General features: G+C 38.9%; 1 non-coding gene across 1 annotated transcript; it reads left to right on the top strand.

The window, feature by feature from the left end:
* The first annotated feature begins 88 nt into the window (after positions 1-88).
* TRNAA-AGC (transfer RNA alanine (anticodon AGC)) lies at positions 89-161 on the top strand. Its single transcript has one exon. It is a non-coding gene; the product is annotated as a tRNA-Ala (tRNA).
* The last annotated feature ends 12,180 nt before the right edge of the window (positions 162-12,341 follow it).

A 12,341-nucleotide genomic window follows, 5' to 3' on the forward strand; every position in this document is an offset into this window, starting at 1 on the left:
TTTACTTAAATTTAAATTTGATATGATTAATCATAGCTTTTGAGATATTATTTTATTTATTTAAAAATTACATTAACAACAACAATGTGGGGATGTAGCTCAGATGGTAGAGCGCTCGCTTAGCATGCGAGAGGTACGGGGATCGATACCCCGCATCTCCATTTAATAACATATTTTTAAAATGACAATTAGAAATTGTTTTTTAACTTTTTTTTTGTCTTCTTCCTTCATAATTTTTGTTGGTACTTGGTAGTTGGTAGGTGCATATATGTTATTTTACAAAAATGTACATTAGTACAAAACAATTACCGTACATGATCAATTACATATGTTTTGTTATATATTTCTAAATAAATATAAAATACAAATTTAAAAATAAAAAGTATAAACTAAATTATTAAAATTCTCAATCTAAATTTTCAAAATTAGTTTGACTAATGAAATGTTATTTTAATGAAAAATTTTTACTGAATGTTCTTTTTATCTTTTTACAACTAGGTACTCACCTTTGTTGAGGCACAAGACAAAGGTAAGCATTGGTAACTCTAAACAATTTATCTCCGTGACTAGCAATCCAATACTTCCTTTAGGGATGAAAAAATATGAAAGGTTAAGGACATATATGTCATGAAAGGATAATTGTGTAATATTATAATTTGATGAAGGGTCAAATTATAATTATAATTTGGGATAACTGATGTCATTTATCAGAGATTATGGTCCCATTTGTAGAGAGCAACGCTACAGTTTCGTTGTTCTCTTTATCCGTCAGAAGAGAAAAATTTAGAGAAGAAAAAGAGTTGTCTACATTTGGAAGATCATACAACCAATCTTCTCATCAACCTTTCATCATTATTCCATTATGGCTAATCCAGGTACGCTTCCATATTTAGTTTTTATCATGATTTTGAGTATGGGAACAGAATGGAGTTCTATTCATCCTTTATGCAGTAATTTCTCTCTACATTGATAGAAAGCATGTGGTTAATGTTAGTCGTCATTTACGACTAACTTTTGTATTGAAAAGCATTATGAAATTTATGTCTTTTCCCCAATTTATAGTTCTTTTTGTAGGTTTGTACATATTTTTTGTTTAGTTTAATTTTTGATGAAGTAGATATTCCCTTCATTGTGAATTAATGTGTTTTCAACTTCAATTTTAGGTGAAAAGATGAAGAATAAAAAGGTTGCAGCAGCTAGTGTCTCGCTGAGCGAGGCATATGCGCTTAGCGAGCAATATCCGTTAAGCGAGATATTAGCTCGCTTAGCGAGTTAGGAAAATCTGGAAGAGAATCTGTCACATAAGCACGCGCTCAGTGTGTCATCAACTCGTCCAGCGAGTCATTTGTCTCTTTTGGCGCCCTTCAGCCAAAAATCACTAACTCACGCTTAGCACAAGAATGGCGCTAAGCGAGCCTTCGAGGACAGAAAGCCCTTAGAAGCTGAAGTTGGCGTAAAAAAATTGGGGAGTTCTTTTAGCTTTTGGGAAGAATAGAGATAGACGTGAGAGACGCAGCAGGGCAAAGGAGCACCAAAAACCTCAGCTTTCAAGAGGATTCTAGGTTTTAAAGTGATTTCTAGGTTCCTAGAGGTGGAGGAGACATCCCCACCACTGTGTAATCTGAATTTTGCTTCCAAAAACCCTTATTGTAGCTGAAAGATGGTAACTTGCCATGGAAGGCTAAAGCTTTTGTTGGAAATTTCTGCTGAGCTTTGATGTAAAAACTCTTTATTATTTATTTAATGTTGTTTTGATGTATTCATTGTTTCTATCTGCATTTAATTATTGCATGCTTGTGGACTGATCACCCATGTGTGTGTAAAGTTAGGATTTTTAGCATTGGAAAATGTTTTGAATCATTAGAAGTAGATAGAACAGGGCTAGATAACTGTATGTCTGGACAAGGAGTGTAGAGATTTAGTTTTTAATATGTTGTAATCGTAATGCAATTCATTTAGGCTAAGTTCGGCGAGACATCCGAGAATGAGGTTTAAATAGAATTAGTCCATTCACGCAAGGAATCGGTGTTTGGTATATTTGCCCTCAACATAGAACACAGAAACAACCTTAAATAGAGAAAAACCTTTAATTGCATCAAGTTACTCAGTAGAAGGACCCAACATTTTAATCATATGTTTATCTCTCGCATTTACATAGTTAATTCTGTAGTTATCTTTAGAATTGCAATTATATCCTGTGTTTATTTCCATTTCATGATTTTATACAAATGTCTACTTATTGAATGAACGCTTTTCTGAATGAAGCAAACTCCCTGTGATTCGATACTCGGTTCATACCGTTTTATATTACTTGTGACTCAGTACACTCAGTTTGTAGGCATTGACTCTTTATTCTTTTATTAATTTTTGTGTAAATAGTTAGTTCAGAATTTATTTTTCTCTTGGATTGGTTAACTGCTGCTCTTGCTAGTGCTTTGTATGCAAGGAAAATCTTCTACAGGTGATTTAGTTCCATTGAATTTTAAAATTGAAGCCACTTGTAGGAGGAATAACGCAGAAAGAAGAAGGAAAATACTACAGGACAGGACAACACCACCAATTCCTGAGGAACCTCAATCATCTGAGTCATCTTCTATCTTTCCAGAGACAAGGGAATCTGAAACAGGGGCACCTGAGGCTAACATAATGGCTGAAGATCGACCTAGAAGAGTTACCCTTGATGACTACTCTAGTTCTACTGTGTCGCAATTCTTCACTAGTATAGCGTGACCAGAGGTTCAAGCACATAATATTACTTATCCTCATTCTTTAATACAGCTAATTCAGGGAAATCTATTCCATGGTTTGCCAAATGAAGACCCGTATGCACACTTAGCCACATACATTGAGATTTGTAATACAATAAAGATTGTTGGTGTGCTAGAGGATGCTGTGCGGTTGAGTTTGTTCTCATTCTCACTATCTGGAGAAGTGAAAAGATGGCTACATTCATTTAAAGGTAACATTCTTAAGACCTGGGATGAAGTGGTTGAAATTTTTTTGAAGAAATATTTCCCCGAGTCCAAGACAGTAGAAGGAAAGGCAACCATCTCTTCCTTCCACCAGTTTCCGGATGAGTCTTTAAGTGAGGCATTAGAAAGATTTCATAGCTTACTACAGAAAACACCGACTCACGGATTTTCAGAACCAATTTAGCTAAATATCTTTATTGACGGGTTAAGGCCACAGTCCAAGCAGCTGCTGGACGCTTCTGCTGGGGGCAAAATCAAATTGAAGACCCCGAAAGAGGCCATGGAACTAATTGAAAATATGGCTGCAAGTGATCATGCCATACTGCATGATCGGACTCACATTCCCACAAAATGAAGTATGCTGGGGCTTTCCTCTTAAGATGCACTTTGGGAACAAAACAAGTTGTTGTCCAAGCAGCTTGAGACATTAACATAAACATTGAGTAAGTTTCCTAATCAATTTCATGTTAATCAACCTTCACATTCAGTTGTTTTGTAGGTTGGAGGTTGCAGCATATGCGGAGGAGCTCACGAGTCTGGATGTTGTATTCCCCTAGATGACACAACACAAGAGGTGAATTACATGGGGGGAACCAAAACAGGTTAGGATTCAATATAGGTGGATATTCAGGTTTTCAGCAAGGTTCGAATTATAACCAACAACAAGGGCAGTGGAGGTCCCATCTGGGAAATCAATTCAACAAGGACCAGGGTGGACCATCTAATAGGCCTCATCAACAAGGGCCTAGCCTCTATGACAGAACAACTAAGCTGGAGGAGACACTGGCTCAATTTATGCAGGTCACAATGTCAAACCACAAGAGCACAGAGTCTGCCATCAAAAACCTTGAAATCCAAGTGGGGTAGCTGGTAAAACAGATTGCAGAAAATTCTTCTAGCACTTTTGGAGCCAACACTGAGAAGAATCCAAAAGAAGAATGCAAAGCTGGTATGACCAGGGCAGAAAGGAAACCATGGTTGAGGATGAGGAAAGAATTAGTGATGATCAAGAGCTAGTGATTGAAGAAGGAGAAAAAGAAGAAGAAAAGAATCAGTTGATGGAGGACAAAATAAATGAAAATGAGAAAGAAATAAGAGAAAAAGAAAATGAAGAAGAAAAAGAAAAAAATGAAAAGAGAAGGAAAAAGGAGGAGTAAGGAAGACAAAGAGTGAGCTTGCACGTGAAAAGAAGAAGGAGGCTATTCCATGTACAGGGAAAGAGGTGTCATATCCTTTGGTACCATCAAAGAAAGACAAGGAGCGACAATTAGCTCGATTCCTTGACATCTTCAAGAAATTGGAGATAACAATTCCATTGGGAGAAGCCTTACAGTAGATGTCACTCTATTCAAAAATTTTGAAAGATCTGTTAACCAAGAAGAGCAAGTACATTCACAGTGATTCAAAGAATCCTTCCACCGAAGCACAAGGATTTTGGGAGTGTCACAATTCCCTGCTCTATTGATTCTGTGTCTGTTGGAAAAGCTCTCATTAATTTAGGGGCCAGTATAAACTTGATGCCACTCTCCATGTGCAGGAGACTTGGAGAGTTGGAGATTATGCGAACAAGAATGACACTACAACTAGCAGATCGTTCTATTACCAGACCCTATGACGTAATTGAAGATGTTCTGGTTAGAGTGAAGCATTTTACTTTCCCTGCTGATTTTGTAGTGATGGACATTGAAGAGGACACTGAAATCCCCTTGATTTTGGGTCATCCCTTCATGTTAACTGCCAGTTGCGTGGTGGATATGGGAAAGAAAAAGCTAGAAATGGGCATAGCTCATCAAAAGATCAGCTTTGATTTGTATGATGAAGAAAAACATTTGCTCGACCAGAATGTCTGGTCAAAGGTAAATGAAGGATGGAAGGAGATGATTCTAAAGGTTGGAACCAAATTTGATCCAGATCCATGAAGTAAGATGCGTCAAACTAATGACGTTAAACAAGCGTTTACTGGGAGGCAACCCAACCCTTTTTAATTTCATGTTCACTGCATATAGTTAGGATTACTTATTTGTGATTGTTTGAGTAAATGATCAACATGTTTTGCATTTTGATATGGGGTTGATTAAGCTTCTTTGAAGCTATGGATGGAAAAATAACTTAGAAAATTTTTCAATCATCCACTCGCTAAGCGCGCCCTGTGCGCTAAGCGAATCATTATGCATGCGCTGAGCGAGTCACCTCTCGCGCTAAGCGTATCAACCCCTACTCATTGGCTGAAAGGGCCTAGCTGAGCGAGCCCTATGCGCTAAGCCCAAAAACCTCTCTGGAATTTCATCTTTTGGAATTGGGCTAAGCGAGTCATCTCGCTAAGCACAGAACTTCATCTCGCTAAGCGCCCCGGTGCGTTAAGCGTAATTTCCTCTCTATTTGGACCTTCATGTGAATTGGGCCCAACGAGTCAGCCCGCTAAGCCCAAATCTCTCTCGGGTTTGGAATTGCGCTAAGCGAGACCATCTTGCTAAGTGAGCCCCACTACTGCATCAAAAAGCAATTAATTTGCTAAGCCGGCCCATGGCCTGCTAAGTGGAAGTTGCAGACCAATCAGAGTTGCAAATCTCGCTAAACGCGTACCTTTCACGCAAAGCCCAAATCCTTCTCGGGTTTTCTAATTTTTGAATTGGGCTGAGTGAGTTTACCCGCTAAGTGCGTGAATTTGAAATTTGAAAACACAAACGCCATTGAGTGCTCACTTAGCGAGTGACCCGCGCTAAGCGAGGTAGTTGAAACTGCCAAAAATAAACATTACTGCCTTAGGCAGTTACATTGTCCACTTAAAAAAATTCCTACCTTCATCTGTAGCATTTCACACTCATCTGCACTACACACTCATCTCCTCTGCTCCCTTGCTTTCAACTTGCATTCTCTGCTCAACAATCTAAGTAAGTTTCTCTTACTTTGCATTTTAATTTGTGTTCTGAACCTTAGGTTAGAAGCTATGCCTTAGTGTTTTTAAAGTTTTAATTTTGTGTTGATTTAATTGTTGTTTGGTTAGTTTCTAGACAGTATGCTATTAGGGGTTTATTTTCGCACATAATGTATGTTGTGTTGCTGTGAATTGATTAGGTTATGAGGCCTAATAGGGGCTTGTGGTAGGTGGCTGAAAAGCCCCAATTTTTTTGGAATTTTCAATGTTCTCGCTAAGCGAGCCCACTCACTAAGTGAGTCATCAATTTTTGAAGAATTGTTGGGTTTCTTGATGAACTCGCTAAGCTGGCCCTGTTCCGCTAAGTGTGTTCATCATTTTTGTTTGAATATATGAGTTTCTGTATGAACTCGCTAAGCCATTGCACTTCGGCTTAGCGAGTGTTTAAATTTCCAGATTTGTTTGTGTGTTCGTATGAACTCGCTAAGCCGGCATGCCACATTTTGCGAGTTGTGTTGCTTGGGTCAGAGTCTAAGAGACTTTTGGTCTTCTGTTAATGGCTAAGCGAGTCAGTCTCGCTAAGCCACCCAACCTCTGTTAGTTGAATAAGCCTGGGCTAAGCGAGTCAGTCTCGCTAAGCGCAATTTCTTCTCTGTTTTGGAATTGGGCTTAGCGAGCCTGCTTGCTAAGCCAATTAAGTTCCAGTGGTCAATTGGGCTAAGCGCCTGCTGGCGCTAAGCCTGTATAGTGTGTCGCGCTAAGTGAGTCAGTCTCGCTAAGCGCAATTAGCTCTCTGTTAGAGAATAAGGCTTAGCAAGCCATGCTCGCTTAGCCATTGTGTTGTGTCAAGCTAAGCGAGTGTGTCTCGCTTAGCCAGAGTCTTTGTTTTTGTGTTGTCACGCTAAGCGTGCCCTGCGCGCTAAGCAAGTGCTATTATTTTCATAAGGCGCGCTAAGCGAATCAGTCTCGCTAAACGCCCAGTCTGTTTTTTTGTTTTATTTTTCTAATTTCAGTTTGAAATAAAACCTGTCTAATTTGATTCCTGTGACTCTTTTTGATGCAGATGGCCTCCAGAAAAAGGAAAGCTACTGCCTCCCGGCCTCGGGAACCATATGACATGACCCGATTTGTTTCCGAGATCGCATGAGAGAGATATTCTCAAAACATTCACTCCCGGAACATGCTTCCGGAGAGGAATGTTAATTTGTGTGGAAGCAATGCCTTCTAAGGTTATTCAAAAATCAAGTTTCAATAATCAAGATTCAAGGATAATCAAGATCAAGATTCAAGACTCCAGATTCAAGAATCAAAAGAAGACTCAATCAAGATAAGTACTAAAAAAGTTTTCCAAAACATTGAGTAGCTCAAGAAGTTTTCACAAAATCATTACCAAAGAGTTTCTCTCTGGTAATCGATTACCAGAAGGTAGTAATCGATTACCAGTGTTTTAAAACGTTAATATTTCAAATTTCAAGAGTTACAACTTGTGTTTAACAGTTTCAAATCATTTTAAACTAGTGTAATCGATTACACAACACTTGTAATCGATTACCAGAGCTTCTAAACATTTTAATTTTCAAAATTCAAAATGAAGAGTCACATCTGTTGATGTTTAATCGATTACCATTAAGGTGTAATCGATTACTAGTGACTGATTTCGAAAAATACATTTCCAAAAGTCACAATTCTTCAAGTGACTTGTTTCTGAAGATTTTTTTTCAAAAGTCACAACTTTTTAAGTGACTAGTTTCAAAGAAATTGCCAAGAGTCACAAGCTTTGACTTGAGGCATCAAGAAATTATAAATATGTAACCATGGTATGAGTTTCAAAAAAACGATCAATCATCAATTTTCAATCATCTTTGAATCATCTATCTTTTACATCATCTTCTTTCAACATCCTTGAATCAATGTTTCAACATCTCTCAATATCTTCTTTCATCTCTTTCAACACTTTCAACAGAACTTTCTAATTCATTTCTCTTCATCTTTCTAAAATTTTTTGTTCAACACTTTCTATTCCAAGAAAAGTTCTTTGTTCAAAAACTTGTGCTATTCATCTTTTTCATTCTCTTCTCCCTTTTCCAAAAGAACGAAGGACTAACCGCCTGAATTCTTTTGTGTCTCTCTTCTCCCTTTGCTAAAAGAACGAAGGACTAACCGCCTGAATTCTTTTATGTCTTTCTTCTCCCTTACAAAAGATTCAAAGGACTAATCGCCTGAGAGTTCTTTTGATTCTTCCCTTCCCCTTAAGCAAAAGATTTCAAAGGACTAACCGCTTGAGATATCTTTTGTTTCCCCTTACAAAGATTCAAAGGACTAACCGCCTAAGAATTCTTTGTCCCAACACATTGGAGGGTACATCCTTTGTGGTACAAGTAGAGGGTACATCTACTTGGGGATTGTTATACTGAGAACAAGAGAGGATACATCTCTTGTGGATCAGTTCAAGTGGAGGATACATCCACTTGGTTTATCAAAGAGAACAAGGGAGGGTACATTTCTTGTTGATCTTTGGCTTGTAAAGGATTTTACAAGGTTGAAAGAAATCTCAAGAACCGCAGGTTGCTTGGGGACTGGATGTAGGCACAGTTTGTGGCTGGACTAATATAAATCTTGTGTTTGTCTTATTCTTCCCTACACTTTTTAATTTTCGCTGTGCATTTTAATTATTGCTTTTAATTTTGGTTAAGTTTCTATTTCTATTGTTTACTTTCTTGACTTAGTAGTAAAAGCCTAATTGAATCTAGTAACATTAAGAAGGATAGATTTTTAATTAGTTAAGACACATTCATAATTAATTCACCCCCCCCCCTTCTTAATTATTCTGAGGCCACTTGATCCAAAAATTTGTTTGAGATAGAGTATGATGAATTCCGCCGAGAGCTCATCAGGCGGAACTGGCACAGGGCCTTGACCCAGCACATGGACGGGCACATTGATGTGACCCTAATCAAGGAGTTCTACTTGAACCTCTATGACCCAGAAGATAAATCTCCCAAATATGTTCGAGTTAGAGGGAAACTTATAAAGTTTGATGGGGACTCACTGAACACATTCCTGGAGACGCCCCCCCCATTCTGGAGCTAGAGGAACAATATACCTCATATTCACTCTTCTATCGGACTCGCATAGACCATCAGGAGTTGGCCACCAGGCGCTGCATTCCAGGGAGGAGATTTGTTTTAAATGTAGAGGGTGCACCATAGAAGCTGCTTAGGAAGGACCTCACCACTCTTGCACAGACATGGAGTGTCCTTTCCTACTCCAACCTCGCCCCTACATCTCACACATCTGATCTTAATATGGATAGGGCGAGGTTGGTATTCGACTTAGTGATGAAGATGAACATGGACGTGGGCTCGCTCATCTCTGGCCAGATCTCCCAGATGACCCAGTCCAACTCCTCTCGACTTGATTTTCCAGCCCTCATTACTGCACTCTGCATATCTAAAGGAGTGGTCTCAGACTCACTGACTTTTGAGTCTCTTAGCCCTGCCATTAATTTGGCATATATAAAGAAAAATTGCTGGAACCTGGATGATCCCACAATCACTTTTCTAGGGACTTGCAAAGCTAGGGCTAGGGGACCTGAGTCTTCAACACCTTCTTCTTCTTCTACTCCTGCTCCTTCTCCAGCACCAGCTCCCTCAGCTCCACCACCATCAGCATCAGTCCCAGTTCCTTTTGACACCTTCATGCAGAGCTCAGACATTCTAGTGTCGATGCTGCAGAGCCTCCACCATGGCTTATGCCTAGCAATGTAAAGTATCCATAATTTGGCTCAGCATTGGCCCATCATGAGCATGGAGGCATTCATGGCCCAGGTGGCCTGGCCAGGAGTCCAGTATTCTCCTTTAGGGGGAGGTGAGGCTTTCATAGCCCAGGAGCCTCAGCCACAGCCGGAGGCCACTCCAGAGACCACTCTGTGGACTTCACCGGCCACTACACCAGTTTTAGAGGTCTCAGAGGAGGAGGATGGTGTTGCAGATACAGATTATGCAACAGATATGGCAGCAGCGCAAAGCACCTAGGATCCATGGCCCACAGCAGCTCAGGACACCCTCAGCCAGCCCAGGATGCTCCCTCCTCACCTCTGGACGAGCCTACAATAGCATAGGAGGAGCTTTGACAGGATTTTTATGCATTTTTCTTGTTTTTGATACATTTTTATGATTATTTTATGATTTTAATTTCAGTTTATTTAGTTAGCAAATTTTCTAGCTTGCTGAACAGTTTGCAATTTGATTTATGCAGTGGTTAGCCTTGATTTGAAAATTTTGTGTTTGTGAATGAATTGAATTGATTGATTGCATGGATTGAGTGAATTGTGATGCGTAGATCACTTGCTTTGAATAAGTATGCAGTAATTAGAAGAGAAAGAACATGAATTAGGGACATGAATGAAAATGTTAGTTGGTTTGACAGATAAATTGTGAAGGTAATCATTAGCCACAACTCGGTGAGTTGTGTGAACTTTAATTGTGAGAGAACGGCTAGCATTGGGTACCGATTTTTGCATGAATCTTTGAATACTGAATGAATGCATGAATTTTGGAAATGATGAAGGCCATGATTGATTGAAATAGCCACTTAGCCAAAAAGCTTACCCTGTTCATGAATGATAAATTCCCTGCACCCATGTTGAGTTTGTTTTTGATTGATTGAGCTGAACCTTGAGTCTGTAAAGTCATAATCTCCATCTACCTTTTCTTAGGTTATAGGAGAGCATTATGGTTCAAAGCAAATTTGTCCCAAATTTGGGGGAGATTGTTGGGTGATGATAAGAGTGGTAAGACAAATAACAGCCACACATAAATTTGTCAAGAAGCAGTAAATAAAAGCTGCTAAAATAAAAAAAAGAATAAATTTCAACAATAAATGTTGTGTGGGCTGTTATTTGAAGCTAAGTGCCTTAAATGTAAAAGACAAGTAATTGAAGCTGGAATAAAAAGGAAAAGAGTTGATCTAAGGATGAATGCTCTCTTAGAACTTAAGCTTTTGCATCCTAGAAAAACCATGAATTGTTTGCAACCCAGCCTCATTACAAGCCTAGAAAATCCTTCAGATTCAAATTGCGTGTTTGTAATTGTATGTCATGAGATGAAATTCAAAAGTTGGGACTTGTGTTGGTTGTTGATTGATAAATTGCCTAAACGCTTGTGCTTGAGTGAAACAGTGACCATGAGGAATTGGCTGGATGAACCTTTCTTGATAGTTGTCCTACTTGCTAGCTTATTTCACTTGTGTAGCTTAATAATCATGTTCCTATCTTTGAAATTCTGCATTTTTCTATGAGAAGTTGTTGGTTGAAAGCATTGCTTGCCACTTGTGTTCTTGTGATTGAATTCTTTGGAACAGACACAATTTTGAATAACCACTGTGAGCTTATCACTTGAGGACAAGTGAAATGTTCTTTCTTTGCTTAAGGACAAGCAAAACTGTAAATTTGGGAGAGTTGTTAGTCGTCATTTATGACTAACTTTTGTATTGAAAATCATTATGAAATTTATGCCTTTTCCTTAATTTGTAGTTCTTTTGTAGGTTTGTACATATTTTTCGTTTAGTTTAATTTTGGATGCAGTAGATATTCCCTTCATTGTGAATTAATGTGTTTTCAACTTTAGTTTCAGGTGAAAAGATGAAGAATAAGAAGGTTACAGCAGCTGGTGTCTCGCTAAGTGAGGCATATGCGCTTAGCGAGCAATATCCGCTAAGCGAGACATCAGCTCGCTTAGCGAGTTAGGAGAATCTGGAAGAGAATCTGTCATGCATGCACGCGCTCAGTGCGCCATCAGCTCGCCTAGCAAGTCATTTGTCTCTTTTGGCGCCCAGCGCACCTGACTCGCTCAGCCAAAAATCACTAACTCACGCTTAGTGCGAGAATGGCGCTAAGCGAGCCTTCGAGGACAGAAAACCCTTAAAAGCTTAAGTTGGCATAAAAAAATTGGGGAGTTCTTTTAGCTTTTGGGAAGAATAGAGATAGACGTGAGAGACATCCCCACCACTATGTAACCTGAATTTTGCTTCCAAAAACCCCTATTGTAGTTGAAAGGTGATAAATTGCCATGGAAGGCTGAAGCTTCTGTTGGGAATTTCTGCTGAGCCTTGATGTAAAAACTCTTTACTATCTATTTAATGTTGTTTTGATGTGTTCATTGATTCTATCTTCATTTAATTATTGCATGCTTGTGGACTGATCACCCATGTGTGTGTAAAGTTAGGATTTTTAGCATTGGAAAATGTTTTGAATCCTTAGAACTGGATAGAACAAGGCTAGATAACTGTATGTCTGGACACGGAGTGCAGGGATTTAGTTTTTAATATGCTGTAATCATAATGCAATTCGTTTAGGCTAAGTTCGACGAGACATCCCAGAACGAGGTTTAAATAGAATTAGTCCATTCACGTGAGGAATCAGTGTTTGGTATATTTTCCCTCAACATAGAACATAGAAACAACCTTAAATAGAGAAAAACCTTTAATTGCATCAA

The sequence above is a fragment of the Glycine max genome, chromosome 7, assembly GCF_000004515.6.
Source record: "Glycine max cultivar Williams 82 chromosome 7, Glycine_max_v4.0, whole genome shotgun sequence".
Lineage (NCBI taxonomy): Eukaryota > Viridiplantae > Streptophyta > Magnoliopsida > Fabales > Fabaceae > Glycine > Glycine max.